At 43.0% G+C, this 26,392-nt stretch overlaps 1 protein-coding gene across 1 annotated transcript in view; it reads right to left on the bottom strand.

The window, feature by feature from the left end:
* LOC139656178 (transmembrane protein 132E-like) overlaps window positions 1-26,392 on the bottom strand; it is a 59,342-nt gene that overhangs the window by 11,632 nt on the left and 21,318 nt on the right. The gene's annotated exons all lie outside the window — the stretch shown is intronic.

Genomic DNA, 26,392 nt, shown 5'->3' on the forward strand with positions numbered 1-26,392 from the left:
CTGAAAAATGAAAAAACACTTTGGACCATAAATGAATAAACCAGATCTAGCGGGTTGCCTTTGATGTGGGTAACTTAATACCGGTTCCATTAGACTCAATGAGACTAAATGAGGTGACCCAGTTGCTACTTGATCACTACATATACGCAAACATAGTGATCATAAAAGGTGATAATTAGAGCATTAATGTATCGCACAACTACTTACGCTACATTCACTGCTGCCTGGTGTGGATGCAACACTGATTACCGATACTCGCATTTATATTCATTACCTCCATTCACCGGCAGCTTATAAAAAGCTACTCCATATTCATCAGCATCTTCTGAGCGAGCTCGCGTATTGTATAGTACCGATGTTTTTAATCGGATGATCCATTCTACTGACTCGGGCTAATTTTTGCACTACAAATGAGAGGGGATGAAGCATTTTGCCCGTGGGAGTGCGACATGAATCGGGGCTCGCCATTGAACAAGTACTAAAGCTGATTAATGAAAAGGAGCACGGGCACGAGCGGGAGGAGCGGTGCGGCGCGGCGGGCGACCGGCAATAATGCGAGTCCGGATTCTCTCCCGATTCTTTTGTGGGCTTCTGTTGAGCCACTTGAGCTAAGACAGTGCTATTACTTACTCATTCCACACAGACGCCTCCTGCCATGGCAACACCTATTAGACTCCAGGGCTGGCCGGCTGACTGCTAAACAGGAGAGTTTTGGGCTCTAAACACCCTGGATTCGTCAATAGGAATGCAACGTTCAGAGCATATTCTCTCTGGAAGCTCACCCTTTGTGCGCACACTTGGGAGCTGTCTATTTGTTGCCCTTGATGGTGTCTAATTTACTCCAGTATTTAAAAAAGGTGAAATAAGTAAGGCTTCTCCTGCTCCATAGCACCAAATGACCACAACACACCTGCAGGGGGCGGATAGGGTTCTTGATGAATACCAATGACTCAACAATTCATTCATCAGGTGCTGAAATTTCTGTTGGATCTCTGCTCTATTGTGAAAATAAGCTTACTTAATGCCCCTTTGAGGTATTTATGGTATTTATTAAATGAATTTGAAGACTAAGTCCTCACAGGCGGAACAGGCAGAATGCTGGACCCCTGATTGGCCGACAACAGCAGCTCTAATTCAAATTTGGCAAACCTGCTGAGTGCAGGATTCCCAGTGGGTGTCTCAGTTCAAATGCTGCAAACTGGCCTGATTGGACCGTTTTTAACGACTGTTTAGTGAGGGGAGCCAATCAAGAGCAAGTCCAGTTGTTGTGTATGTGTTGACCGGAGGTAGTCTGAAAGTTCGTGTGAAATATGGAGAGATTTTAAAAAAAATGCAGCATCCTTAAATCTAACTCTTCAAACTAAATCATATTTGATCAACGTTTGCATTAATCGCCTTTAACCATCCATGTATATAAATAGAAATCTGATAAGAGGGCTGAAATCTGATAAGAGGGCTGAAATCTGATAAGAGGGCTGCTTTAAACTGTAAAGTTCCTTAATACAGTAATTCTCAACTTTTTCATATCAAGGACCCCTAATTTAGTCCACAATAGAGCCATGGACCCCATTTGACGGGATTTTGTCTCTCAGACCCAAATCTGAGAATATTTTTTATTGTCAGATATGATTTTGTCCAGATTTCCATGACTATCTGTATTGCAGGTAGAGAGATAACAGAGAAACTACGATCAAAACAGTCATTCCTTTACATTCTCTAATTGTGTTCACTTCTTGCGAATGAAATAATGCTGAAGTTTAACAATATATCAGTTCGCTGGGGATCCCCGGGAACCCCCTCAAGGACCCCTGGTGGTCCCCGGACCCCACGTTGAGAATCACTGGCCTTTCATCCAGCTTGTCCTTCTTAAAAGAGGTGGATAACCTCCCTGGACGCGGTGTGGCCCCGGTGCCGCGGCGGGTTTCCACGCAGTAGACGGCAACCCCGGAGTGACGGGCGCCGCTTCGCCCCCCCGGATCACAGGCGGCAATCTTCGCAATCATCTCGAGCACTTTGATATCTATCTTGTTTATCGCCGCGAGTAAACAGCTTTGGAGATTTTTTTTTTTTTTTTCCGACGGTGGCACAGAGGCGTACAGCTGGAAAGCCAGACGGGGGTGGGAACCTGCCAGGGACAGGCTTTTTAATGGGGAGGCTCAGAAAAATTAGAATATGAGAAGCTGGGGAAATATCAGAGAGCAGATTACAAATTTGAAACCGCAGCTGCCGGTTTATACGTGCCGAACTGATTAATTTCCCGTAGATTAAAAACGAGGGTCGCGGCGCCGTGGTGAAGACGACTTTACATAAGGCAAACATCTACGAAGCACGAGGAGGATATTCATAATTAACAATGTGTTCTTACTTATTGACACGCATAATGCCTGATCATCATCACTCTGATGAACACTTAAATCATGCAGTCATACAGTGACAGAAACTAAAACTATCCCTGTGCAATAAACCTGTAACACCTGCCTCATGTATATAATTACCCCCCCCCCAAAAAAAAGAAAAGAAAAAGCAGGAGTGAAAGGCCCAGACCAGGGATTTCCTCCTGCTCCTCCTCCCCCATCATCATCATCTGTACAATATCTGATTTGTGTATATAATGTGTGTATAATGTATGTAATGTGTAATAACTCATGCATCTTTGCACTTTGCGCTATTGTCCTAGGGTTGTTTACATATGTATATATACCGGTATATACAGTACTGTGCAAAAGTCTTAGGCATATGTCAAAGATATCCATAAAGCGAAGATGCTTTCAAAACTAATGAAATGAAAAGTTTCTGAATATCCAAAATTTACAATAAACGGCAGTTTACTGGCACACTAATGCAGAAAACAAATAAACATCTAAGACTTCTAAGAAATGTATGTAAAAAATCTAGGGTGCCTAAGACTTTTGCACAGTACTGTATATACATATACTTTTTTATATATATGCATATTTGTACATAGTAGTTAAATGTTTAGGTTTACCTCTGTTCATCTTGTTGTCCTTGTTTTTAGCTGTATATTTATTCTGTGTTAGTACATTGAGAGCAACGAAAGTGAGTCAAATTCCTTCTATGTGTACACACTTGGCCAATAAAGCTGATTCTGATTCTGACTAAATTCCAGCCATAATGATTTGGTTTTTGAATTTGGGAGTGTGTACAAACTCCAGAAAACGTGATATTATTCTCCCTTTTAAGTATTTCATATTTCACGATGTGTGCGCACGAGCGGAAAATAAACCACACCGTGACTTCTACCTGCCGGAGCACGGGAACTGTCTCGGTCTTTTCTTCAGGTTCTCCATCACATTCGCAGGCCTGCCCGGACCTGTGTGCCGGAGATGCACCGGAGGAGGCCATTTTCTCCACTGGATTAACCTCCAACTGGTTTTTTCAGCCATTTTTTTCTCTCCCTCCCTTTGCCTTTGAACTGCAGTCCCGCTCCCGCTGCACTCGCCCCGATAAAGCTCGGGCTCCACTTTGAGGAACCGACCCATGATGAATAGCCGCGGCTCCTCCTAAACTAGGCCTCGGTCCGCACTTATCTCCTCTTCGCCTCCTCTCATGTAAAGAAAAAAAAAAAAACGCTCATTGACGATGTGTAATGTGTAAATGAAAAATATCTAAAGGGGGAGAGAAGGGGGAGTCTTTATCGGTTATTGCGAGAGTCGTTTTCATGGGAAAAAATACAAGGAATTTATCCAAAAATGTCGCAGTGTTGTAAACTGGTGTACGTTCTAAACAGTGGATCCACAAACACAGCTGAGTTTACTTTTGGTCAGCCATAAACAAGGCACTTCCACACTTCTATTCCGGCTCTCTTTTTTTTCAAAATACTTTTTTCTGCATGATAAAATCAAACTTAAAACGCAGGAAAATCCTAAACTCAGTGAAGAAGCCTGTAATGCTGCCATCACACCACATTAATTATGGAAATTCTTTATTAGTAATAACCCCTTGAGATATACCATCTAGTTTTCAAGGGGGTGCTAAACGAAAAAAATACAATATAAACATAATTAGACAAAACGTTTAACAAAACAAAACAAAACAAAAAAACCCCAATAAATATCAAATAATAAGACATACAAAATCAGGAGATCATACTCCAAGCAGAGCATGAAAAATGGATCAATCATTCATAGATTATAGAAAAGTATTCAAGTATTAATGTATTAATGTCAGTGATAGCATTAAGTAATGAAGTTATAAAACATAATTATAGAGGTGTTATTATGGACAGGTACAACTGATCCCATAATAAGAAGAAAGGGTATTTTTGAACAGGTGGAAAGATGATATATATTCATTACTGAATACAACATTGCAAGATTTACCAAGTCGGTTCCCCATCTGAGAATGACATGCCATTGGGACGGTTTTATCCACAGCTCCTTACATTTCCATGAGTTCATATAGTTTTAGCACGGCTGACTCCAGCGGACCTGAACTCCTGACCTTGGCGGTCTTGCTGCCGCGCTCTGCCCACTGAGCTGTACAGAACCGCATTGAGCTCAAGCTTAGTCAAGATCTTTTTCCTGTCAGAAACCAGAATAATGAACAACACTGCTGAAAAACCTAACCTCTAAAAAAAAAAAAAGTCAGATTTTCAGGAGCGGGGGGGGGGAAAGTGATTTTGGACATTTTCACAAAGCATATACAAAAGAATCAATCAAAAGAAGGGATAATATCAGTTACTGATTACAAAAAAAAACTAGATCCAGAGCTTCGCCGAGACCAACAAAATGTTAGTCACAACTGGTTTTCATAGGAACGTGACTAGAAAATTCCCTCTCTGCATGACTGCTCCTTCGATTTTCCTCCCCCCCCGCCTCGCCACATACAAATCCCTGCTCCAGTTTGTGTATTTCACTGGGGGCACCCCCCCCGCCCCCCCCGCCCCCCCAACTACAATCCCCGAGTGAAACCATCAAGCAAAACGACCAAGACCTTCCTCGCCGGCGCTCCGGCCCCCGAACAGATTGGACTTCGGTTATTTGGCAGTCGTTAGTGGCGCGGGCGTGCTGCGAAGTGGGACGTCGGGAAAAAAAACAAACAAAACAAAAAAACCCCAAACAAACAAACAAACAAACACTCGATCGCCCGCGGAACAGCAACCGCGTCGCCACCGTCGGGCGAGCGAAAAGAACCCTGATGGATGGAGTTGGGCTTTGCGGTCTGTCCCTTTAGCGACGTGCAGATGAAGGCAGGAAAAAAAAAAAAAAAAAAGAAGTAAATAAACAACTAAAATGTCAGCACTAGAATGTCTCAGAGGCATTAGCTGCACTCCCTTTTGCATTACAGCAGAAAGCGGGCCTCTCCCCACAGCTAAATTTGGCCAGCAAAGCCTTTTTTTTTTTTTTTCTCTCCCACTCATCTGGAGGCAGAAGCTCCATTAGTTCCTCTGAGGGGGCACTTTACAGACAAACTTCTCCACTTGTGCTACCGCAGACACAACAAATTCCATCCCATGACGGTATGTATAATTCAAAAAGAAGTGCATATTTTTTATTTGTCCTTGGCCTGCACTAGACCGCGGCCGCTTGGTTTTTTTTTTTTTTTATGTGTCGCATAACATACGATTCCATTACACACTCCGCTGTGCGTTGCGTTGCGTTTAGTGTAAAGAGTAGAAAAGCTTTGGCGGTGGCTTTGAGAGCTTCGCCGCACTGTTAACGCAGCCTTGAACGGATCGAGGACGAATATATGATTTCTTAACCTGCCATCGCCGCGCTGGATCACTTTAACAAAGAGACACTCTAAACACCGACAACATCCTAGCTTGTCCCCGTGCGTGAGATGTAATTACTGATGCAAGGCTACCTGCCGGACAAAAAGCGCCATTCACATTCACAGTGCTGCTGATGCGCTCTGCCCAGGCAGTATGACAGATGGATACTTGAGATTGGGTCCGGCAATATACTCTTGAGACTGATTTACAGTAATAATCCCTGACAATTGTGATACAAATAAATACCCATTTTTGCTACTCTGTCATTTTGCTGATGTTCTAAACACCCGGTGTCAGGGCCGGATACACTGTTTGATTGACGGGTGATCAGTGGGGGGAAAAGTGGCAGTGCAGAAACACCACCAGCGATGAGCGCTGAGCACTAACGATGGAGACTAAAGAAAAAAAGAAAAAACACCTCAAAAATGTGTGCTTCACACCAGAGATGGAGTTTAAAAAAAAAAAGATGAAAAAAACAAACAAACACTACCACAGCGATGAGTGCTTGGCACCAACGATGCAGAAAAAATAAAATAAAAAAAACACCACAGCGATGAGCGCTTGGCACCAACTATGTCGCTATAATTTAAAAAAAATCAGGAACTTGAGGATTAACACTTTAAAGCAAAAGTCAAGATGCACAATTCAATCTGTACTGTGTGTGCATGGCAACAATTGCAGTGCCTCACGGGTGCCTAAGTTCTCCAAACAGCACAGCTAAGGACAGAACTCTATGCAAAAAAAGCCCATGGGATGTGCTGATGAGTGTGGCTCTATGAGAGAGGAGAGACGTCAATGTCAATATGGGGGGGGGCCGCACAACACTGTCAGTCATGAGGCAACCACCTCTGCAGATGTTCACTTTGGCATACTGATGTATGGCACCACAAAAGAAGACTTGAACGCTCGTTACGGGGGCGTCGGGCGTCGGGACGGTAAAATAGATGCAGCTGGGGGCCATGTGAAAGGGCCCCGGGGCCCGGCGGGGGACGTTATCAGCGCCGTCAGTTAATTCAGTCCCGTTCCGACTAAAATAAAATAAGCCACAACGGGCAGCACGGTATGGCCCGATAGTCTGGATTTGGCCTAATCTGACAATTCACTGGAGGAGAAAAAAGGGAGTAGAGAGCGGGATAATCATTTCGTTGTTTTGATGAGAGGCTTTTTTCTGAAGCGGCATGGGTAGCTGCTTAGAACTCCTGATCTAATAAAGCTCCATTTAGACATGTGCACTGTTTTTTTTTTTTTTTATTTATGCAGCGAAAGTGACAGAGGACCCAAAAGAGATGGAAATGCAGTTTTTCTAACCTGATAAAAGGAAACCAAATTGGGTTTTTTTTATTTTTTATAAGCTAAACAAATATTGGGCAGCCATGGGGAAGATCTCTCTCTCTCTCTCTCTCTCTCTCTGTCTCTACCCACTCCAGTCATGTCTGCTGCAATGGAAGGGATCTAGACAGTGTAATTATAGTGCACAGGAGAGGGTTTAAGGATGCTCAACTTTTTTTCCCCCACCCTCTCATGTTTAGGCGTCTTAGAATTTCAGATCTCAATCATGCTCCTACCTGCTTTAACTGGATTCTGACTTCTAACTGTAAAACTCAATTATAGGCCCTCAAACCGAGGCAGGCTGGCAAGCTGTCGGTCTTGGAATTAGCAGATGAAAAGGGCCTGTGTTGTGTTTCCTCTTGTTTTGGGGGTGGGGCGGGGTGGGGGGTGGGGGGTGAAGAAGTTTCCCTCGGGTAATTCCAATGTGTTGCGCATTAAGGATCGGTAAAGGTGCCATTTGCCACCACTGGTTTTCCACCTCTGCTTTTGGGAGAAACAGTGTAAAAAAAAACACTTAAAGAAAATGGATAAATAAAAAAGCTAATACCTGGCTCATGTTCTGGCATGTACGGATCGGATATGTGCCGGGGCTGGTTATGATGTACATGATGGACCAACAAAGTCATGTTCATTCATACTGCCAAGTACAAAATCTGCAATGGCAGCTCAATGCTGCTCTTTTTCCAAGAGTGATTACTTAATGCATCGACTCAGGCTAGCCAGAACCAAATTACTGCTCAACGCACAACAATGGCAGAACAAATATAGTAGTATTCAGTCATTGAGAATGCAGCTGTGAAAAGTCTGCAGCTTCGTTTAATCATCTAAAGGGAAGGTGCATTTATTATTATTAGGCTTTTTTGCTTGGCTGTATAAGCCTATAGAAGGGAATGAAACAGTACCTTTGGGTATTTTCTAGCATTTCTTAACATATGGGCTGTAGTATGATATTGCAGCTGGGATTATACGGCGTCCTGTAGGTGTCATGATATCATGATATCTCTGTTCGAGCTGTGTGATGTTAGCCAACATGCTGCTGCAAGTCCTATCTGTGATGATAACACTGACGTTCATGCTGTGGCTGGATGTGATGTTGGCAGACTAGCGCTCTCTCCGGCGCTCATGCTGTCTGGAAATGAAAGAGTTGGTCTCAGGCTGCTTCCAAGTGAACCCTGGAGTGGTTTGTTTTGAAGTGAGAATGTGCTTGGACCGCAGACAGCAAAACAGCCCCGGAATCACACATTTAATTAAGCTGACTGACCAATTTTTTTATTGATGTTCCCTCCCCGTACGTTTCCAAATTCTTCATGTGCAAGACTGCATAACTTTATGCTTTTAATTTGTTCGCCAGATTACATCATAATAGTAAACTACATCTAACAACATTCATGAACAATTATGAATAATTAAATAGACAACCTAAATAACAGCATGTACCATTCATCCTGATATGGAAACTTCTGCTTGTTGAGGATTCAAAATTCTTTGGCATGTTGTCAGTTTGGCAATGGGATTCATATCCAAACCAGTTTAATAAAACAACAATTAGCAACATTACTTGATTAATTTGGATAATCTCAGATAAAGAACAGGTGAGAGAACAACATGAAGCCTAAGGGGGAACGAAAACTTCCTAAAACGGATGCCACGGCGGCTCAGAAAAGACAATTAAGTCAAGGTAAAGTGTGTACTGTTGACCACTATACTTTGCATTATGGGACGGTTGATAACATAAAGCCAGATTTTTAATAAACTAGAGCCACTGGAGCCATAACCCATATAAGCAGATACTGCGCAGGCTGATGAACTTCTCACCAGACACTGACTTACTGTGGAAGACATCAATGAATTGTACTCAAAAGGCTTCAAACACTCTTCTCAGAAGTCCATAGCATGACTGATCATAAGAAATATTGTATGACCCTCTCTATATTCCCTGCATTTATATATTCAAATGGATAGAAAAATGAAACTAAAAATGATCAAAAAAAAAAAGAATTGACAGCCGTAACGTAAAAAATTCTTGTTACACTGCAGACAAATTTGGACCGGCCTTAGTGTGGAGACTCCTCTTCCGGCGTTCTGATAACAAGGCTGTGCCAGAAGTGAACACATGTTGAACACGAATCCTGACACATAACCTTAGAAAATAAGCCCCCCTGCTCTTTCTCTCTCTGTCTCTCTCACACACACACACACACAACACACAACACACAGGGATGCACATGCACGCAGCGGCATGGAGGCGACAGCGTTGGCTGGGAAGGCGTCCTTCTGGAGGACAATTATTCTAAGTAGTTTTCCCATCAGCCAGAGCCACGAGCGAGAGAGGACCCTCGGGTGAGCCAGAACCTTTCTGCGGAGGCAATCGGGGAAATAGCCACTGTCCAATTTATTTGATAAGGCGCGCGGAACTCAGACCTGCCAACAGATGCAGGGAGGAAGAAAATCGGAGGGGGCCGCGCTGAAACCTAGTTGCTGACATTTCCAGAGTTCAAATCACTTTGCATATACATATAATGATATTTTGGCCACGGTTCAGGGTAAAAATTGAAAGTTCAGGAGGAGCAATGGACGGCTGTTAGCTTTCTGTATACTGTACCAGTGAGAAGATCAAGCAGCGAGCACGAGATGGCGGGGCCGCCTCACATGACCAGCCGGTGATTACAATGTAATGGTGTGCTACTGAGCTTCCCTTTCAGGTGCCGACAGTGGCAGATTGAATTCAAAGATCCTTTCAGGTGGAGGGGGGGGTGGAGGGGGTGTTGTCAGCGCTCCCCATGTTCTCAACTTCTCCCCTAAGGAACTTCTATTTCACGTTGGACAGCTGCAAGGAATACCGGCTCTCTCTCTCTCTCTCTCTCGGGACTCCCACCCACACAAATCCAGGAGTGGAAGAGAGGAAAGTCATCCCTCTCCGGGGACACACACTCACACGATCACAGCAATGATGCCGCCGCATGAAATAAGTAAATAAATAATAACCAAACAATGCCGCATTTAGCATCCTGTCATATATAGTAGAGATGCACCGATCGATCGGCCGGTGACCGGAATCGGCCGGTTTTCAGCTGATCGGCCATGACCGGTGACCGGCCGATCAGTCTCATATATCCGATTCTGTGCCGGTCAAATTTAAGACAACAGTAAAAACTCCGCTGTAATTAAGCAATATTACACGAGAGGGTGTGCGTTACCGTGATGCTTACGGACCTCGGCGCAAGCGCCTCGGTCCTGACCGCATCACTGTCGTGCCAATAATGACGGTAACGCACACCCTCGGGTGTAATATTGCGATTATACAACAGTTACCAACAAAATAAAAGATACAAACAAAATGTATTCATATCGTGGGGCAATTCGCTCTCAAAATAAAAAACGTTTTGCTAGTGTTATCTCCGTTCCCTGGAAATACATGAGGTCTGACTAATAACTGGAAAACAATCAGTCACGTCAGTAGACTCCTATGTAATGGAACCTAGTTTACTACTCCAGCAAGTAGGCGGAGCCTTAGTAACGACCTAGCAACAGAGACGATTTCTAGTCCCTGTTGAGTCAGCCAGCCAACTTGAGCTAATGCTTTCTAGAGATCGCGGGATTTCCCAAACTGAATAAATACCACACATATAAACACAAAACTGCCTTGCTAGCTCAATCTTGTTGTAACTAAGATATCTGCTGAAAAAAATAATTTTTCCATGGACAGATTTAGCTACTATGTCCGCGAACTTCACATGTATTTTTAAGCTAGTAGCGCCGTGTCACCGACTCACCGGCACAGCTGATGGATGGCAGAGCGTCTGGTAACATCAAGGCTGAACAGAGTTAGCGTAGCGTTATATTTAAATATATTGTATGATAATATGGCGGAGTAATATTTAGTGATGAGCACGGCTAGGTGTGCTGTCATGCTGATTTGATCACGTTCTAAATGTCTAGTTGATCAATCAGATTGCTTGGTCGGAACTACCTGTTGTATAATAGTCCATAATAGTAATAGTCCGTGTGTTGTTATATAGATCTGTTGCACCTGTTTTCTTTCGGGAAAGTATTAAGTGGGATATACTGCAATTCATTTTCATTTGGATTTTATTTGTTCAAAAAAGCTCTGTCCAGTAACCTGGAGCACTTTTTTATTTTGAGATTTGTTTGAGTGAGAGTGAGAGAAGGTCCTGTAACCTGGTGCAGTTTTGGAGAAAATGTAAGTTATTAATAGTCAATGTTTTATTATGAACATACAATTGAATTTTAATTTTCAATTAAAGAAAAGTTATAAAAATGTTTGTGTGTGCTGTCAATTATAGTTCTTAGAAAGAAAATCGGAATCGGCCAAAATCGGAATCGGCAGGTCAGACTTTTAAAAAATCGGAAATCGGAATCGGCCAAGAAAATTGCAATCGGTGCATCTCTAATATATAGACACGGAAAAGCGATCATACATGGATTTAGCTTGTAAGATAAATAAAATGGTGTTAAAATAATTCATATTTAAAAGGTGCTACATGTAGCATGTTACAATCCATCAATCATCCTTGTTTTCTTTTCTTATATCAGGCAATGTTCTTTCTTTTTTTTTTTTGTACTATCTGTCTTATGTTGACAATGTTCTTTTGTGTTTGTATTCTATCTCTGTTGTATTGTATATCTGTTTTTAACAGTGTTTTAAAAAGCCCATCTAAGGACAAACATTGCAAATTAGCTTAGGCTATAAATGTTATGATTAAGACATCAGACTATTTTCGTTTAAATATTCTGTGTCTATGTATTATATGCCCTATTCAAATAAACATTGAAATGAAATGAAATGACTACATTAATTTTGAGACATTAGTATAATTACAGTAAACAAATGAGACTGTCTCAGAGAAGATTGGCATTTTACATTGTGTGCCACCAGGTCAGATTTGGCGGGAAATCTGATGGATTGCTTTACGGCACAAAACAGGAAGAGGGCGCTGTTCTTCCAGAGCAAACAGAGCTAAAGCTTTCAGAGTTTCTGGCAAGATGGCGGAAGGAGTGAAAGGTCGATGGAAAAATCACTTCCAACATGTTTGTCCTCTTCAGTAAAGCCAGAGAGAAAAGCTTTGACCAAAGAAGCAATATCCTCTTTGTGACAAGAATCAATGGGAAATGTGGTCTAAATTTGGAGAAACACCACCACTAACAATACCACTGGCATGAAATAGAGCCTACCAATCATCCCCGCCATGGTCTCATTTGTTTATGGTAATTATACTAAGGTATCACAATTAATTTGACAATGATATACTGATGCTACACGTACCATCTTTAAATCAAATTAATAATCCTTCCCTCTGTTTAGTCATGAAAAGAAACGCAATGCATATTAAAAGTTTGCGATGCAAGACATTCATGGACTCAAAAGTCATATTGAAGATCTTCCAGTACCAAAGGTTATCCGGCTGCAATTCGGGCCAACTTGGGACATTCAAAATGTAAGTCTCTTGAACTGGGGATATTAGGAGGATATTAGGGCATGAAAAGATGATGAAAAGTGGACTGTGGCCGCATTCTCGATGAGGGTAAAATCTGAAAAACGTCCTCAAGTGTTCTGGATACCAAGGAGCTGGCATCATCAGTCTTCAACGGGGAATAATCAGTCTTTTCTTGACCACCATTAATGGTAGTCAGTGCCGTCCCTTCCACATATGGTCGTTTGGAAGTATAGATCCATTTCAGACCGAGTGCCCAAAACATTTGGACCCATTTGAACCTGGGTTTTAAGGTGAAATGCTAAGTTTGTAACTATGAATGTGAAGCAGGGTGTTGCTAAAAAAAAAAAGAGTGAGTCATTGTATATATAATATATGGATGGAACAAACAATATAAAATGTGTATGACCATCTGAAGAGTTGGACTTTCTTAATCCTGTCAAAATACAGGTCTGGCTCTCTCCAGTGTTTACAGACATAACAAATGTAATCAAATTTTTACAGCTTCAAAATATGTAAACTAATGTTTCAGAAGTGAAAAATATCAATTCAGTAAACCACAATCCAAACAAAATGACTGCGACATTAAACAATCAGCCAAAAATGAATCATCCAATTATATAAAAAAAACAGCCTTATATGACAAAACAACACTCAGAATAAGTTGATCACAAAATCAAAAATACTTAGATGTTAATATGTTAACAGTGGGATACAATGGAAATGGTGATGTCCAATACACCCATGAGCATAAATGGTTTCTATCTAAACTCCATACAATGTCGAGACCATGCTTTCTATGCAACCTGGACTAAGAAGACAAAATTATTAAAGCTGCTAGCAACACGTACAGCTGCAACCGTTAAAGTTACTTTTTTAGATGATCAATCAGTGCCCCAGACAGGTCATGCCCCAGCCAGGAGGAAAAGCAACAACGCGGATCCTTGCTGGACCTGCAGGCAAGAAAAACCATCCATCCTTGATTCGCGCACAGCAGCATTACGCAACGAGCTTTCTTTTGCCCCTCCTACAGTTGATTTTCTTTTCACCTCAGATTACTGAGGCAAAAAAGAACTCGTCTGACACAGTGCTGGCAGCAGTCTTGTGAATGATGTCAATTATCCTGCTACAAATGACAGCAATACTCCTGAGAGCAGCTCTGAGCTATCTGACATACCCTTACCCTGCAGATCTTCCCCTTTCAAATGCAAATCTACCTTTATTTCCCCTAGGCACAGGAATGCCTCCCTGTACACCTACTGTATATCGCATTGGTAGAGAAAGACATCCCTCAAGAGAGAAGCATGAATATACGGCAACCAATAATGCCCGAGACCCAAACAAAGAGGCTCTACTTGAACATCTTTGTGCTTATGCGGGCTTGAGAGCTGGCTTGTGCTGCCTGCATTCTGAACAGAAGTGATGAGTGGAAATGCTCCGCGAGTTGAGCGAAACTTTCTAGAGGCCCCTCCGCATGGTTTCAAATGAAAATAAGAGACACCTTGAAATGGTATTTTGAGAAAGATGACATTACAAAGAAATAACATGCCCATATAGCTGTCATTACCTGCCTAAGATATACGGGGTATACGCTGGCAGTTCTCCAGACAGACCAGTAGTCTCTGGAAATAGTTTCCTGGCAGAGAATATACAGTACCTGCTTCTGTTGACTCCTTTTAAAAGGCTTGTAAATTTCTCGTCTCTTCCATAATACCCCGTGGACCGCATGGAGACAAAAGGAGAGTGTCAAGTCATCATCAGGAGTTTGTATACCCGAGTCGTCTTTACCGAGCATTTCTACCAATCTATTGGTGGATCGGACCTGGGGTTGATTTCTGTGTGAAGACGCCAAAAGGACCCGACCCACGACCTGGGAGAAAAAGCTAGATCTGACCCGGTATTTCTTCTGAGAAATGCCTGTGCAAATGCTGCGGTGGCTATGGTAACCATCTCACGCTGCCACAAGCACTTCATCACATGTGCGTAAGGGGAAACTGACGGGAAACCAACGTCTACTTGAGGTGTGAAGATGATCGTACCAGGTAAAATGTGGATAAAGAATGCTTGTGGAAAGTTTACTGATCATGATTAATTCCATCTCGCCTCTGCTGTGTAAAGATGGCATGGCCTTCACTACTACTGTACTACTACTGGAAGCACATCCATTCCAAAGTACTGAATTTCTGCTAGCCCTTACTGAATGCGTGCTTACCATGAACTTCTTATTATTTGGGGACCCTTATTATTTCAAGGAATTTGGTGTTGCCATGGGACCAAGGATATCATGCAATTTTGCTTACGGCACTAACAGGACTACATTCCTAATCCTGAGCGTAAGTCTTTACAAAAGGTACACGTATGACATAAATATGTTCACCGCACACTACAAAGTAAACAGAATGACTTCTTTTTCTTTTAATATTCTTATTTATTATTTTCATTTTCAGCAAGTTCTCAGAGCAAACGACATGTTTTGCATCTGCTTCTTCAGCTTTGCTTCATTTTTTTTCTTCTTCTTCAGCTTTTTCATTCTTTTTCCCACGGGGACTACCTCTGTGGCAAATATAAAAGAGTCTCATAAAGTTCATGAACAGCAAATGGAATCGCTGGCTTTTGCAATATCGTGTCAGGCATCTGAGAACCTTCCAGGACGTATTCGTTATTCATGAGCACAACAAGCTGGCGTCTGACCTTGGCAGGAAAAAAAAAATACACACAGATTCTTGCTCCCTTTCTCATGGCCAAGGCTGCCATTCTCTGCCTCTAAAAGTGCCCTCCTCATCAGCGAGTTTAATCGGGTGCGCCACTTATTCAGTTCAAACACACGCCTAAAGGAAGATGCAAACGATCTGGGAAATCAGTTGAGGCAAAGGTAAGGTAAGCTGAGGACTGGATGAAAAACTACCCCGCGGCATTTTCGAGGGATGATGCAGAATGCCTAAAAAAAATCAAAAGAGAGGGAAAAAAAAAAAAAACGTGGACCAAAGAATTTACCATTTCATCCCGTACTGCCGTCTTGACAAACAGTTTCGACACATCATTAGCAATCAAATGGCATATTCTCTTCAGACAGACCCCCTCTCTGAACAGATTGCTGCTGCTGTCTGTCATCTAATATGCAAAACATCTCAGAATTTAATGAATTATGTGGTAGGGACACACCTGCATCGAGCCAGGCTTTACCCAGGAATTACCCATGTGGCACTACCGCTGTTATACTAACCAATATTCAGATACTAGTCAAGTCAACTTTATTCATAGAGCGCTTTAACACAAAATAAGTTTGTTCCAAAGTGCTTTACAGTGCTTGGACTTGTTAAAAGTGCTGTACAGAAGAGAAACGCGCAATGACACACACATACGTGAAAAGATGTAAAATGACAAAACAACAATTCAGATACTTTCACAATTCATATATTTTTAGTTGTGTCTTAAATGAATCAACGGATTCAACTGATCTGATGTTAAAAGGAATGTGATTCCATAGTCTTGGGGCAGCTACAGCAAAGGCTCAATTGCCCTTAGACTTTGATTTAGTACGAGGGGCAGATAAGAGCCCCTTGATCGGTGGACCTAAGGGGCCTAGATGGACGATATGGCCGCAGAATTTCATCGAATTTCATCAAATTTCATCAAATTTCATACCACTTCGACACTGTTGCAAAAGATTGAATTCAATATTGAAGTTAGTAGATACTTTAGTTGAAGACACTTTCACCAAATGTGTTCGGCATGCTGAAATTGTATTTCAACATCGCTTCTAGAGGGCGTATACTTGTGGACGGCAGGTGGATTGGAATAATTAAAAGAAGAGGATTGGTATAGACAAAGCGTCAGTCTGGCTCTTGATGGTGCAGAGCACTGCAGCCAACGTCCCTATACAACCAAACATCGTCCTCTTGAAAACACACACGCAAGCAAAATTTTCAGTATTAAGAGCCCATATAATAGGATAGATAGGAAGTGAACTTTCAAACCCTATGTGGAGGCCATTTGATGGCCCAAGACCGGCCATCTGTCCCTCTTGTGCATGGATGAGCCTGCTCAGCCACTCTGTGTACTGTTCATAATTAATTGACAACAGCAGCTCATTCTATCTATAATGACTTGGTTAAATTAACTAATATTTAAGCTGTATGTGTTTGGGTTTAATGCACCCAAATTGTTTGCTAATCTAGCAAATTGTATTTTTTGATTAATTAGTTTATTCAAATTGTTAAAATATTATATTAAGATATTTTTCCTTGCTGCAAAGATAGCCTTCACCAGGTGCAGGGCCGTCATTAATGCTGCAGCCTCCAACCTGCTGGGGATATTGTTATTTGGACTGAAGGTTAGCAGCGATCCATAACTTGAACTTATAAAGTTCTCACCAGGGCAATTACTGACAACGTAATTCCCAGATATACAGGCAATTCTGTCGGTCTCTCCGCGGGCATCTCATCAGAATGCACATACTGTAGTGTGATTGTGTATCTCTGTCGCCAAAAAGGCAGCGTACTTTTCCTTTCCTATACATTTGCCATATCAGGAATCACGGGTTATGATCAGCTTATCCACATGCTCGATAGATTTGTGCTATGAAGGCTTTCAGCTCCTCAACAGACAGGTGTATATGTATTTCTAACCTTTATTTATCCAGGGAAAATCGACTGAGGATGCTTACTTTTTTCCAGCAACACCCTGCTTCACATTCACACTGGAAGTTGTCCAGTACAACCACAGTCTTCTACCACTGGGGATTGAATGCCTTGCTCAAGGGCATCTTGACAGTAGTAGTCTTCCAAGCCTGCAACCTTCTGGTAACAAGCCTGCCTCTCTAACCTTTAGGATACCGCTGCCCCCAGGTAGAGACATGCCTCAGCAACAGTATATTACAGAATGCTCTATGCCAACAACACAATGAAAGTTGATGCAGTAATCAGGAAGTCTTGTATATATAACATGGACATTCGCAGATTTTGTATGCGTTTTGAGCACTGGTGTCACATGCATGCCAATAGTGTGTTTATGGAGGTTGCACCTGCACACTTAGTTTGCACTGCAAACATCCTGGAGAGGTCCCTTGGTCAAAATGACATGTAAACAACGTGGATTTGTTTACATTCATAATTTCACTCGAGCAGACATGGTGTATGTTGTTAGACCCCATGACTTTGTTGAATAAATTTATTGCCTTTTCGAAAGAATTCATTTTGAATGTTTACAAGGCTACAATGTTTACATCCGGATCTCAGTGCAGCGACTTGGACTGGAAGCTCTTTCTCTGGCTTTATTGAAGAGGATAAACATGTTGGAGGCCCTTCAGTCCTTCAACCTTCTGCCATTGCAAGAAACTTTAGCTCTGTTTGTGCTGGAAGAACAGCGCCACCTCCCTGCTTTGTGCAATAACATAATGTCCCTTTGTGCCGTAAAGCAATCTAGCGGATTCCCTGTCAAATCCGACCTAGTGGCACACAATGTAAAATGCAGCGTAGAGGCCAGTACTGGGTGCCAAGCTTCTCAGCAATGGTCTCCTTTGTACTTACCTGGGGAAAAAAGTGGTGAAATTTAGTGGCTGGTGAGAATTGTATTATTTTTATGCAGTTCATAGAGGTTCTCCCTCCATCTTTGTGTGCATTCTCATTCCTCTGCCCTTTCGCCAGAGAGCAGAAACAATAATGCCATATATTAATTTCAAGAAGATATAAATGTCAGGTGGAGCACTTTTGAAGATCAATGAAATATCAGATTCTATCCACTGCATACTGAATGTCAGCGGGCGTAAAGAAGAGCGGAGGAGTGACGGGAAATAAAACCATGGAGGAAAAACATTTTTCCTGTGATTTGGGTCAGATGTTTCTGACTGGCCCTGGCATGAAGCTTGATGTATTCCTCCTAGCAATCATCTCGGTGATTATGCAAGGAAAAGACTGGGTATGCTGGATATTGGCAGGCAAATAGTGTCATTTCCCGTCTCTAACCGGTTTGTCTTTCAATGCTAGTACAAGAAGGCCCCGTCAGTTAAAAAAGACTTCTTTCACTCCTCTTTCTTTTCAGTCAGCTCCCTATCACTTTTACTCTCCAGGTCCCAAAGCTATTTCATTAAACGTTTACTAGATAGAAAGTGAAGGTTTCTCTATGCAAACGCATGGTGGGAATATGTAGCGCAGATGACTAGCTTGCTCAAACATGGCCTTTGATAGCACTGGTATTTGTTCAAGGCCTGTATTGACCAGGCCCTACAACATTAATGGGATTTTCTTACACCCCCCCCCCCCCCCCTGTGAAATGGAAGGCCATCTCCCTAAAAGACAGCAAATGGAGCAGACGGCTACTGATGCAGTCCCACCGACTCCGGCCTCCTTTTAATGCACTGTGGGCCATTTCAGGCTCCCCAAGATGGATGCCACCTGTAGACGAGCTGCGATGTCACCAGGCTTCCTTCTACTGACGAGGAGACCGAGGAGCTGTTCTATCTATAGAGCTCTGGGAGCAAGTCAACGTTTTAGCCAATCTCCAATCAGACATACTCGTCCCTGTGAGTATTTATATCCAAATGACAAGTCTTGCATTCTGTAAGCCAGCGCTGTAGTCAAGACGACCTTAGTGGAGTCCAAAGTAATTCCAAGACCATGTCCAGTCGAGTTCGAGTCAAGACTGGGTCCAAAGGGGGTCGAGACCAAGTCAAGAACCGGACCTGAGCAAATCGAGTCCTGTTCAAGAGCAAGACCAAAATAGGCAAGAAACAGTGTACATGTCTTTCCAAAAGGCAAAAAATATGATTCTGAACTGTACTACACCCTTCAACGTTCAATGAATCAATGCATAGGAATTTGAGGACCATCACATAGGTTTCTACAGGTGAAATCCCGTAAATTGTTTCTCATGCTGGAGAGAAAATAAACCAATTACCTTATTTTTACATTTTTAGATAGGAAGGAAAAAGTCAAGTCTGAGTCAAAATAGTTCTTCTTAAAATTGAGTGTTTCTTGGAAGTCCTGAAGTGATTCATGCGACAAGAGGAGGCAGATAAATAAAAGAGGGACTGTTTTATGCCATGCCAAATTCTGCAGTCATATATCAATACAAGTCACCCTGCCTCATACCTTTATAAAGCACTTACCTACCAAAAGTTGAACACAGAGTCCACTCACGCCAACTTGGCAACTATTTTATCACTCCAAAAGTTCCGGCAAAACAAAATCTATCCAAAGGAAAACGAAAATGCATTACTCATTACTTACTTAACCTTGAGGAATATTTGGTCCTAAACAGCCAGTGTCTTTTGTGGCGGACTCTCCGGCCACAGCAACAGGCGAAGAAAATGGAAAGAAAAGACCTTGACAGCGTACAGGCAGAGCGAGAACAGCCGGGGCACAGAGAGGAGACAGACCTTAACCGCAAAACACGTTATGCTGCCAATGTGATGACGGAGCGATAGAACCAGAAATTCACCTCCTCCTAACAGAGTGTCCAAAATGTATTGAACATCAGAGGGACATTCTTTTCAAAAGATGCTGCCCTGTATCTCCACAATCTCGCAAGCAACCACCGCTCTTTATTCTCGGGGAAAAGACAGAAAGCAGCGCCGACTGCTCAACATGCAGCCTCCTGTCACAACAGGGACGACCAGTGGGACCTCAACTGAACAAGACAGGATAAAAGAGAGGCGTATAAAAGTATTATATAATATGAAATACGATATTGCACGTGTCATTTTACCCTTTACATGCCGTCTCTCCTCATTTTTCCACTACCTCTAACCGTATGCTTTATTTGATTTTTTTAATCCACGTTGAGGCTTTGATCTATGCAGATTATTATCAATTTCTTTTTCTTTTTTTTGCTCAAGGTCTTTTTATTGGTATTTAAAGTCATACAAAATGCAATAAACCACAGATACAATAAACGATAAAAAAAAAAATAATAATAATAATAAATAATGAGTGCTAAGAAAAACATACAAAAAATATATAAAATTTAAAAGTTACAAACAGTAAACAAGTAAGCCATATATAATATGGGGTCAGTATTACAAAACTACAATATCAGTGGCAAAAATGGTTGCCATATAGCATAAAACTTCTGAGCACACCCTCTTGTAGAATAGTACATTTTCTCCAGCATCAAATGATGCATAATGTCTTTAATCCATAGCTTACAGGTTGGAGGGAATTTGTCCTTCCATTTAAGCAGTATAAGTCGTCTAGCTAAAAGAGATGCAAAAGCTATCATATGTTTTTGCCTGGCGACTAAGATGTGTATCTTGTGGTGATTTTTTTTTTTTTTATCAATTTCTGCCGCTGTCTTTCTTTCGCGATCATTAGGAGCAATTTCCCAACTTGCTTTGGCGGGCACATGTCAAACGTCACGCCAACGAAGCCCACCAAATTGAACCGAATTGAAAAGGCGGGGGGGGGGGGGGGGGGGGGAAGCGAAGTGAATCATCCCCCACGTCACGTTGAGCGCGTAATCATCGCCCACCCCCCCCCACCCCCCCCCCGACCTGTCCTCGCGTCAACCCCACCTTAATGTACTTCCCCGGGCTCCATTTAAATCGCTCCGCTCCAGTTCCCCCCTCCGTCGTCCTCGAGACCCTTCCCTCCGCTCCTCCCCGTCTCTTTCCCTTGTGTGCTCACTCTTCCTCCCCCCTCGTCTTCTCACCCCGCCACTCTAATTGCCTCGCTCTGCCAAATGATCCGGCCGACTGTGCCTCCAGTTAAAAAGCTGATGAGGAGTCTGCCCTCTCCGGCCCCTTTCCGACTCTTTGAGCCGAGGAAGCTAAATAAAGAGGGGAGGGGGGAGGGGGGAGGGGGGAGGGGGGGGCGCTCTGAATGCAGATACCGTCTTCCTGTATGTTGACGGGCATCGCTTGCGACAGGCAGTGTGCAATCACATCCCCGCCGTCCCACGAGAGCACGGTTTCAGTCACCCAACGTCTTCCCCGTTTTTCCAGCCTCGCGTCAGTGTCGTTTTCATGGATCAGCTAATATGCATACGGCGTTAGCGATACCTGGGGGGAAAAAAAAAAAATCTCTCTCTCCTCCTGCCATGTGTACAGAGAGCAATTCAAATTCTATGTGTAACTTTTCTGTGGGGTAAACAACGAAAAAAAAGGAGAGGGAAAGCAAAGGGAATAACTGTCAAAAGGAACCCCAAATTGAAAATGCGGGGTAAAATACATGGTAAGGGCTAGGAGATCGTGTTTCTTCGCCGTCTTGGCTCGATTTCCACTTGGCAGAAAAGCCGAGCGAATTCATTTCAATTCAGCTAGATTCAAATTCATGGAGGTAGGCTCAGAAAAAAAAACCAAAAAAAAAAAAAAACCCAATTCTTAGGCCTCCCATCATCTTTCGAGGATCGTATGCCGCTCTCGAGAAAGATGTAAAGACGCTGTGTCAAAAGGCTGTTGGGTGGCTGTTTTATTTTAGAAAATCAAGCATCACAGAGCTGCTTACTCACTTCAAGTGGAAAGGGGGCTTTATGGGCTGCAGCGGCAGAGCGAAAAGGAGAACATGTGCATCAGGCAATCGGAGTCACTTATTGTCCAAAAGTTGCTGCATAGTTCACTTTTACCGTCAATCGGCTATTAAACGTTGCATCTCAGAAACGATCACAGAAAATGCACAGCGTTATTTACAATCCACGTGCGCTGAATTTGAAAAATTCCGATATTTCCGGGGCGGCGTTTGAACGCAACGGTGTCAAGGGGTGTTTCTGCTGATGAGGTGTCGCTCGGACAAAAAAAAAAACTATAGGCATTAGCCGTTGTCTGAAACGCTTCCCCATCTCCTTGCTGTTGTTGAATAAATCACCGACCCTATGAATCAAGCCCCGCGCTAATGCCGGGTCACACAGGTCCGTCTAGACTCCCCGAGCCATTATTTTTAATTAGATTAGAGTCACGGAGGTGGGCAGTAAACACTTTAGCACCCGCGCTGGCTTCAACCCGAGTTTTAGCGAGCTGGGATGGGATGGGTTTTTTTCGGGGTGCCTCTTGGGAGCGTGAACGCCCCCCGACGGATAGCCGGCCAGATAGCAGGCGTCATTCCGGTCGGGGTTTTGGCACTTCACTCGCAAATGCTTCGAGCCCAGTCCCGAATATAATTTTTAATAAGGGGAAAAAAAAACAAAAAAACACAAGTTCACTGTGTGGACATACACACCATACAAATGCCTCTTTGAAACAGGCTGCCTTTAAGTCCACACTGGGTCTGGGTAAGACAACGGGCCATGAGCAATAAGATAATAATACTTTCTCTGGCCAACATACCAATCGTTAGGATATATTGGTATATTGTTATAGTAGTAAATCAAAAGGTGGGTGACTATAATCTGCAGTTGGTGATCATTAAAAAGGCAAAGAACCACCGATCATTTCCAGAAAACCATTCGTATATTTTTCCCTGAACGGCCCTGTCTTCATGTAAATGACATCAGCTTGATACAATCTATATTATGAATTGACGTTAGAAAGATTGATGTGAGCCTGGAAATGAAAACTCTATTCTGCAAATAAAAAAAACGTGAATTTTGCCTCCACTACATCACTGGCTATATTGTTATAGAATGGATAAGGTCTATATCTTCAGGCTGTGTGTGTGGTGTGTGTGTCTAACCCTTCATTATAGAAAATTAAGTGTTTCTACAACCTCAAGCTTGGCTTCTGCAACAGGGAAAACAGGGCCAGCCAGGGCTTACTCATTATTCATGTCCCCTCGCCTTCTCTCAAAACAAAATTAACGTGATTGTGTTTGAATGTTGCTGCTAAAGGAGACGATTTGTCAGCCCTGATCTCCGGTGTCAAAAGAACTGAAGTGTGTGTGTGTGTGTGTGTGTGTGTGTGTTCTTTTTTCTTTCCCCCCCGTCCTGTGATGGGGAGAGGAGGCGGACAACAATCAGAGGGGATGATGGGATAGATTAGAGGAGAGGAGAAATGAAAGGACGGGAGAAACGGTCGGGAGACGAAAACAGATGTGAGGAAGAGGCAGGTGAGGAGTGATGAGCGGCGCACGACAATATATCACAATACTCTTTTTTTTTTTTTTTTTTTTTTTACTTTTGTCCAATCTTTGCTTCTGGAGAAGTGTACGCTATTTGGTCTGATAGATGTGTGTGTGTGAGTGAGTGTGAGAGAGTGAGAGAGAAATAGAGATAGTATATATGTACATATGACAACCTGCTCAAGATGAATTCATATATCTAATGAAATTCAAAAAATCTTCAGTTTCAAGTTTATATCCCCATTTACATAACAATGCATTGGAATTCTTGATACCCCCAGATCCACCTATAGCGGTTTTATTTCTTTTTTCAGGTTTTACTGGCTTTGCGCAAAGCCCCCAATGTCTTCATTTCCAACAGGAGTCCCTGGTCAAGCTCAGTTAATTAAAAAACGACTTGGAAAAAAATCCCAAAACACAGCAGACTAGCTGTGGCGAGAATGGAAGCGGGCTAAACGGATCGATCTGGCGAGAGAAGAATGTTAACATGCACATGCTATATAATTCATATAGGATTGTGATGTGCCCCGGGGCTTTTTTTTTTTGCCATTTTACCGCTGATGCTGCCGTTTTCCCTCTGACTGTGAATATCATGCGGTGTGGTGAGTTTCAGGGCCTCCTTTACAGATGCAAGGCCGAGTCCAGCTATATGCCGGACAGCTTATAAACAAACACAGATTTTTTTTTTTTTTTTCTAGCTGGATAATATGTCCAGGGGGCTTGGATTTCTGGATTTTAATCATTCTCCATCATTCCTCATCTAACACTCAAAGCAAATTTACCGGGCTTGGGAATTCTAAACCCGAAAAAGGATCCCAGAGGCAGCTAACCGAGTTTGCTTTGCTTCGGCGGAGGCAAAGTGGATGTAATTGTAACTGACCCTGATGATGGGAACGATTGCTGGTCATTAAACTGTAAAATACCAGCCAGAGTAGGAGATAATAAATCTCAGACAGGAACGGGAAACTCAGCAAAAAGCAGCCAAGGCCAGAATCGCAACGGGCCGGGGGTTGGGGAGGGGGGGGGGACGAGGGACGGGGCCTGGCCTGAATTTCAATGGAGTCTGCCCCCCCCCCCCACCCCCCGCATCCAACAGATACACATGTACACCCTCTCTCTCACACGCTCACAAGCAGAGTCGCAGAGTGCTCTTTTATTCCTCTTTCGATTACGTGTGCATAAACCGTGCAGATATTAACAGTGACAGCGACAATAACGCTGAAGCCTCCTCACCCTTTCCAAAAAAAAAAAAAAAAGGAGAGGAGCGTGGAAAATGTGAGGGAGCGGCGAGCCGGAAGAACATCCCCCGACGCCGTCACGGCCCGGGACGGTCGGAAAATCTATGTCCCGTCGAGTCGAGTGTAGAGTTGAGCCGAGGGTAGAACGTTACCACCGGCTGAACAGGTGAGACTGTTTTTAGCTAGAGAGAATAAAAGTCATCGGAAAAACAACGAAACAACAACCATCGATGAAATGAGCAGTGTTTCACAGGTGTTCGAAACAGACTGTCTTTTCAATTTGTTTGATTTGATTGAGGTTGAGAATTTACATTTTCCCGCTGAACCACCGCGTGCGGCAGTGCCTCGGAGTTAATTGCATTTTTTCGGTAACACGCCGAACGGAGGGGGAGCGGCATTTGGAAAAGGTTATCTACTGTATATCAGCAGCCGCAAATGGTGTCACTGACATGTGCTGTGCCGTTAAAAGTTATAATCTGCGACATTTTCCTGTTGCGCTACCCTCTATCGCTGATTGATTTAACACGAAAGCGATTCAACATCTGTCCAGTTCCATTCGCGGTTCTGAACACCTGGAGTCTGGCAGATCTTTCCTGGGAAAAAAAATCCAGATGTGTTTTATGTTTCCGGTTTGTTTGGAAATGAACAGAAGAAGAAGAACTGGGTAGTTGGCATGAGCAGCGATAGCCACCGAGAGAGAAACTGCATCAACAGAAAATCCAAGGAGGAAGACGTCCCAGTGCTGGACACACTGTTTGATTGACAGGTGGTCTCTGGGAAGAGCAGGGCAGAAACACCACAGCAATGAGCGCTGAGCACCAAAGATGCTGCTAATATAATAATAAAAAAAACAAAAAAACAGCTTGTAGTCCCAGGAACACACAAGCAGTTCAGCTTTTTAACATTGCCAATGATGAGGAAATGAGCTGTAGAGTATAATTTAGCGCATACTTCCCTACTAGGTAGATGCGTGTTTTTGGTCTTGGCACAAGGAAATATGTTTATCCGATCACAACTCAAATTGCAACTGCACGACTCATCAAAATAATCGACTTCAAAGACAATTCATATTTGATGGAACAACGGAACATTCTTTCCCAAACACTTGACGCTCTACATCAAAGAACTAAGTAGGGCAGGAAAATGAGGCCTCTTCTCTCTGTTGCTTCTCATCTCCTACTGTATTTCAGACTGCTACTGTATGTCCAAATGAATGAGGAAGGGAAGGGAAGGGAAGGGAAGGGGTTTCTGTTTGTGGAGCTCAAACATCGCGGTCCACCACATTTTTACATCAAATGTGTTGATAGAAAAGTAAGTTACTTCGAGTTTCGAGCAGAAGATCGAGGGTCTTGAACAGAACCGTGGCGGTGTTGTTGTGATGACCTATCCTTCCAGCCACACGGGGGGAATCTGAACCCCTAACCCCCGGTAGTCGTCCTGCCATGTAGTACCCATTAAGCTACACACTGCGGGCTCCAGGGAGGCCGAGCACTCTGGCGACCTGGCTGCCTACTAGAAGCAGGAACAATGGAACATAGCGGCGGGGGTAAATGTGCAGGATCCTACCTTTCTCGCAAGTCGATCGCACTGCAAGAAGCGATAGGATGCGAGGAATGAAGTGGGATAGTTAGACAGATGGGCCTATTGTTGCCC

This window comes from Centroberyx affinis, unplaced genomic scaffold (genome assembly GCF_046629955.1).
Source record: "Centroberyx affinis isolate AG114_WGS23_722 - 3 ecotype Tasmania unplaced genomic scaffold, CSIRO-AGI_Caff_v1 ptg002404l_1, whole genome shotgun sequence".
Classification (NCBI taxonomy): Eukaryota; Metazoa; Chordata; class Actinopteri; order Beryciformes; family Berycidae; genus Centroberyx; species Centroberyx affinis.